Here is a 6000-nt window from a genome sequence, read left to right as displayed (position 1 = left end):
TCTATGGTGGAGAAGAGCTGATTTCAGTCTCTCCTGTTGATTCTGCTGTACACAGCATGGGATAATTAAATATTTATTAGGTTAGAGATAGAGAGAAAGTATACAAGTGAATGACTGTATAAGCTGGCAGTCAGGGCACACTCTTTGGTACGGGGGCACCAATGACCTTTTCAGGGTTTATATTGTTGGAACAGGTCAAGCCACCAAGTATATAAAGTCATTCCTATGCACTCGTGTGATCTCTCTGACCCAGTGATCATTTAATTAGTTCATAAGGAGTAATGTCTGACTGCCTCTTCAGTTACTGAGGTTAAACATGATGTGCTGTCTCCTGATCTGGCAGCATGCTGGAAGCCTGTGATCTGCTCTATGAATTCTAGCTGCCAGGTTTTTGTGGGAGCAGGCAACTTACTCTTCTGGGTTTTGGCCCAGAACATTCATAAACATATGCTTATTTGAATCCCCCCTTTGCACATGCATGTAGTATAGCTATTCGTGGAGCCAGAGTAAGGCATTTTCTCTGCAGTAAGTGTACAACCAATCAGTTCTACCTGGGTAATTTCACCTCTGCAGTTGTAAAGATCATTCTAGGCCATATATTTTTTAGGTGCTATTGCTCCTCATTTTATTTATCCAGGCATGCATGCCCTCTTTAGTGACTTGAATATGTCAGAATTTGAACGTGGGAATACTAGCTTGTAGACCCTCTAGCACCCGAGAATCATCCATGTTCCTCCGTCAAGTATGTTATATCAAAAGTCCAAGGGTACGCACAGGAGGTGCACTAACTTAGACTGTGAAAGGGTTAACTCAGTCTTGGAAAGGATTAACAACTCAGTCTCCCAAATGCCTGTGCCCATTCACAGCATAACCCTGGGGCTGGGAAAGCCCAGCCACTTGCCCCAGGTGCCAAGCTGTGCTATTTTCCCCTTCACCTGACCCCCCCAAACCTGACTGGGCTATCTTTAGCCCCCAACTAGGCAACATCCACCTCCCTGATCCCCCCAAGGACCCTCTAGCTCTTCCCCCACCTTGAGTTACTTACTTTGAGCTGTCTGTGTGGCTCCCAGCCGTGCGAATAACTGTATGTGGTTCCTGGTCTACGTTTAGGCCGCTGAAAGTAAGCCATCTAAACATGGAGCAGGTTCAGTGAACATCTGGACATACTGCAAAGGTGCAGTATGTTCTGTAGTGGACACGAGTATAAATCTAGCAGGTACTGCTATCACTTCCCTTTTGTTTGTTGAAGAAGAAATGTGCTAATTGCATAAAGATTGGTTTGAGTAATGGCTCATAGAAATACTGTGTCCTATTCCTACTGAACCTGCCAGAAAGATTTTGGAAGTCTGCTGAATCAGCCAGATATTTCAAGATAGTATGTGCACCTGGGGCCTGGTCTAGATCCCATTGATAACATGATTTCTGTTAGCTTCCCGAGGTTTTCTCCTGGCCACTGGTCTCTTCTAGCCCTCTAAGATCTCTCTGACCATTGACAATGTATAACACCTGCTGCATTTTTTGTTAGTAACTCTCTCAAACAATAGGAAAGAGGTATCTGTTCTTTACTGCTTTCAGTTTTGTAGCATATAGCATTTTCACAACTGAAAACAGAGCATGATGTCTGCAACGTTATGGAGCTGCCAGGAGAGCTCAGTGCTCCGTATAAAATAAATTCAGTTCTGAGATTAATATTATCAGTTGCTCTTTAAAAAGTTCTATAGCTTTTATAATAGCTCAAAAGTCTTGGCTTGTTCTTTTTTTTTTCCCGAGAATGTGCTTTCACAAACATTAAATAATTAGTCATCTGGACTCCCCTATTTGTAGTTTAACTCATCCCAACCTCAACCTCCTCCTTTTAATTTACAGGTGCTAATTAAACTAGTACAAAAGTTCAGTGGCTGGAGGTGAAGGTATCTTTATGGATGATCTGTTAACAGTAACAGGAGCAGTAGGAATGATAACAGGACAAGCATGCACTCGTCATGCTTTACCAGTGCCAGATTCCATATGTTACTTAAAATGTGGAATATCTTCTTTGACCTGAAGCTCTAAAAAGTAGCTTTCTTATTGCCTCTGTGCAAATGCCAATCAGGGCTTGATAGGCTGATGAAAGTATCTGCAGACCTTCTCATTTGTTGCATTTTCAATGCATCCAGTGATTCATGAGCAAGCTGAAAAGCTGGTCCCTGAATACAGCTTTTTTAAACCACAAGTACTATGTTATGTTGAATGCATCAAATAATAATGTCACTTTCTAAATTAGTGCCTGATGTTGTTGGATGAAACTCAGGAGGTGGGCTAGGGTAGGGATACTGGCTGACAGGCTCTGGGAGGAATTTCCTCAAACATGTGATCATGATGGGGTGTCAGCGGTAATGCATGCATCTGTCTTCTTTTCAGTGACTCACTCCTCTTCCACTTCTGACATTCAGCCATGGCTTTTGCCAAAAAATGTTTAAGGGAAAGAGTGAACCATGGTCATCAGGGACCATAGGCAGCTAGGAATACTTTTACTCCATTTTTGGAAACCCTTTATAATGAGAAATTCAACTTTGTGATTCATATCTTTCTTTAGATTTTGTCTCAGGGTGGACTCAAGCGGATCGCTGTATAAATCTCTGGCTGATGTGAAGCTGCTCAGTGACTGATGCGTCCGGTACATGAATGAGTTTTTGGGATGGTTACTATGTAGATATACTGCTTTAGTTTAGTAGGAGGCTGCTGGAAAACAAAGAGGATCAGGAAAAGCCATGCCATGCTAAGCACTGAAAGTTATGGGACAAAAGGACTGCCATTGTCTCTGAGAGTCCAAGTCAACCTTGTGGGGAGCCTACCAAATTGGTTTTGTCCAGATGGACAAAAGCTTAGGACCTTACACTGCCTGGGAGTGTCATCCAGTCTGCTTAGTAGTTCTTGAAGAGTTATTTGGGAAAAACAAGCTGACAGTTTTGGTACCTGCTAGGACATCTGAAGTCGCTATATGTGCCTAGGCCACCACTGCAGGATGGCTGCTTTTGGGTATGTAGAAAGTTCATTTTTTTATGGTTTATTCCGATTATTATAATTAAGTAAGACTTTGATTTTAGGATTTCTCTCTGATCAATATGGTCAAAAATTCCCAAAGGTAAGAACCACAGGTATCTGTACTTAGCAGGACCTGCTAGATGAGCATGGTATATACAGAGCCTAGATTTACACCTCAAGGAAATAAAGCTGTGAAGCCAGATATCAGAGGGGTACAACAGAGAGGCACCAAAAAAGAGCCTCTCATCTACAGTGAAACCTCTTTTCTACAGTGTTCACGATTACATTATCTGAGGGTATTCGCACACTACCCATCATTGGGAAGGAAACATCACCCCTATTTTCCAAATGTAGGATTGGGGAAAAATAATAACTAAACCCTATGCCCAACACACACTTCCTTGTGAGGAACAGCTCACAGAGAGCACATGCATTGTTAGGTCACATTCTTCATTTCAATCATTTCAGCAAATTCCAAATAATAATGCACGGCAATATTCAAAAAAGAAAATTCCCTGTCTGGTGCACAGAATGGAGCCAGATTGGTTTGTGCCATCCCTGCTCCAAAATGATTTTTGCTCCTGACTCGGGGCAGTCAGAGCTGCTAGATTAATTTACTGACCACAGAGAGCGGGGGATTTTCCTCTATATACTTCCACTCAATTTCTTTTTTTGCTCTCTGTTTTGCCACCCCTTTCATATCAAGCAGCCAGATAGCTGGTGTCACCACTGACTCCAGCTTTCTCAAAGTCTTTTTTTGTCAAGTTTCTGAGCAGCTTTTCATCAGTTTGTTTTCTGTCCGGTGCCACAGACACAATGTTGGCTCTATGCGCTAGAGGCCGTCTGTAGTAGGGACAGGAAATCCTGTAGAGACTGTATGGAGGAAGGCTGCTTTTCTAGACAAGGCTAAAGAAGACCTTTCGTTAGTTCTGGTGCTGATGAGAAGACAAAACTACTTGATGGTGCTAGAGGATAAAACCCCTCCTTCATTCCTCCACCCATCTGAGATACTCAGACATTTCTATAATGATTTGGCATATCTCAAAAATGCATGGTACAAAAAAAGGTTTTGTACGACGCAGTTTATTTTCTGAAAGCAAACAACTAATTGTATGTATGACCAGTCAAGAGCATGCACTTAAAAAAAAGAGTACCCACTACATTCTCAACAGTATACTCTTGTGAGTAACTAGAAGAAGCTATTCATTATTTGCCTCTAAATATATCTCTATTCAAAAACTCTTCTGTTTGGGGAATCTCTATTAATAGCAAATAAGCAAAATAATGTCATCTTTGTCTCTTTCCAAGACGTGTCCTTATTGTGTTTTGGACAATTGGGTCATTTACAATGATGAAGTAACTAGTTCTGAATCCTAAAAATGTACGTCGTTTCAGATGAACGATCAGTAAGTTTACTAGTTGTCGCAAACGTCTTTGCGGCCTTCAACCAGTTTGCAGCTAGCAGTTTTCTAGTGCTGATGTCAATGAGAGAAGGGTCATGCGGATGTCTCCTCCTGTGAGATGACATAGATTTGAAAAAGACATCATAAGATATCTGCAGATCGTTAATCAGCCTCTTACCGTCGGAGTAAGGCGCAGGCTCTTAAAATGTGGGTGGCATCAGGAGCCTACAAATCTTGTTGCACCTTCCAAATGTAAGGGCACTAAAACAGCCCAGTTTCCTTCATCTTCTTTTCACCATGAGCTGCCATCTCTTGTTTTTACAGACAGGTGCTTTGTTATTCCCCTTCCAGGTTCCTTTACTTCAAGGTTGGCTTTCATCCCCCTTCAGAGTTAAGGGAGGATGGTTAGCATGGCAGCAGCTGGCATTGCACAGGACTTAAGCAGGAGCTTATAAACACCTGCTTAGCAACTTTGCTAATTTGAGCCTCAGTTAGAGTTCAGGCTTGGGGCCTGTATATACATGGTATTGTACTACTGTAACTATATCAGTAGACTTACTGTGCTAAGCCCTGTATACCCCAGTGTGGACACAGGTATATTGGTCTAAAGACCCATAGCCAATGTAGCGAGAGAAGGGATCAGATATACCGGTGGAAAGCACTTGGATATCAGTATACTGATCATAAGAGGGATGACATGGGTGTAACTATTTGTGTTGAAAAGAATCGTGCCCTTCCTTGCAATACAAAAGTTGCTTGTAAATCGGGCCTTAGTCCTGGTTGCATTCAAACCATAGGTAGCCACCTTTAGTGATCTCTCAGCCATACCATTTCTCTACACAAGCTGTGAGTGTCACAGATGAAAAGCTTCAACTTAAAAAGTAGGCAATTAGTGCTCAGTAGGTAAGAAGACATTTGGAATAATTAATCAAACACTTTTCACTTGAGAGAAGGCACAATTTGTCACCTCTCCCAAAACCTGATGCAGTAGCCCTAGGTCTCGGGTAAAAACTCTGCTTCTGCCTCAATACTGCAGATACTTTTGAACAGGAAAGTTGGGTACCTGAGCAGGTAGGGGATGAAAGTTGTGCCTTTATTCTAACTCTGAATGTCCTGAGCTTGGTTAACTTGTTTTAGGGTTTTTTTTTCACATTTCCCTGCTGTTTTTATTGCACATTACTTTCTAATTTTATTGCTGGGTTAGGAAAACAAATGAAGAAAACTAAATGAAAATCTGAGAGAAGTATTGGGATATGTCTGGGCACAGGTGTGTCTGTGGCTTAAGTGGAATCAGTTTAAATTTCTATTTCTGCAAGCTAGTGAAAGCTATTGTGTGGACCTAATTACATGGGTTTAAACTGGTAATATCAGTTTAGACACATACTCTGGCAAGGTAAACTTATGTAACATTAAAATGAATTGATTAACATTGATCTTAAGAATTCACATGGACAATTGTACTGGTTTAATTTAATCTCAATTGTACTGGTTTAATTTAACCTCTCTCGTTAGTTAATCCAGTGACTTTATCTAGGCTTTAGAATATGGATGCAGAGCAAAATTCTGCTGTCAG

At 41.4% G+C, this 6000-nt stretch overlaps 1 protein-coding gene across 1 annotated transcript in view; it reads left to right on the top strand.

The window, feature by feature from the left end:
- Positions 1–5363: 5363 nt before the first annotated feature.
- Positions 5364–6000, top strand: part of SPO11 (SPO11 initiator of meiotic double strand breaks) — a 236838-nt gene continuing 236201 nt past the window's right edge. Inside the window, exon 1 of the mRNA XM_059713241.1 lies at positions 5364–5498. The gene's annotated coding sequence lies outside the window, so the exon portion shown is untranslated. The remainder of the gene's footprint in view (positions 5499–6000) is intronic.

The sequence above is a fragment of the Alligator mississippiensis genome, chromosome 9 (genome assembly GCF_030867095.1).
Source record: "Alligator mississippiensis isolate rAllMis1 chromosome 9, rAllMis1, whole genome shotgun sequence".
Classification (NCBI taxonomy): Eukaryota; Metazoa; Chordata; order Crocodylia; family Alligatoridae; genus Alligator; species Alligator mississippiensis.
This window is presented reverse-complemented; position numbering and strand designations above follow the sequence as displayed.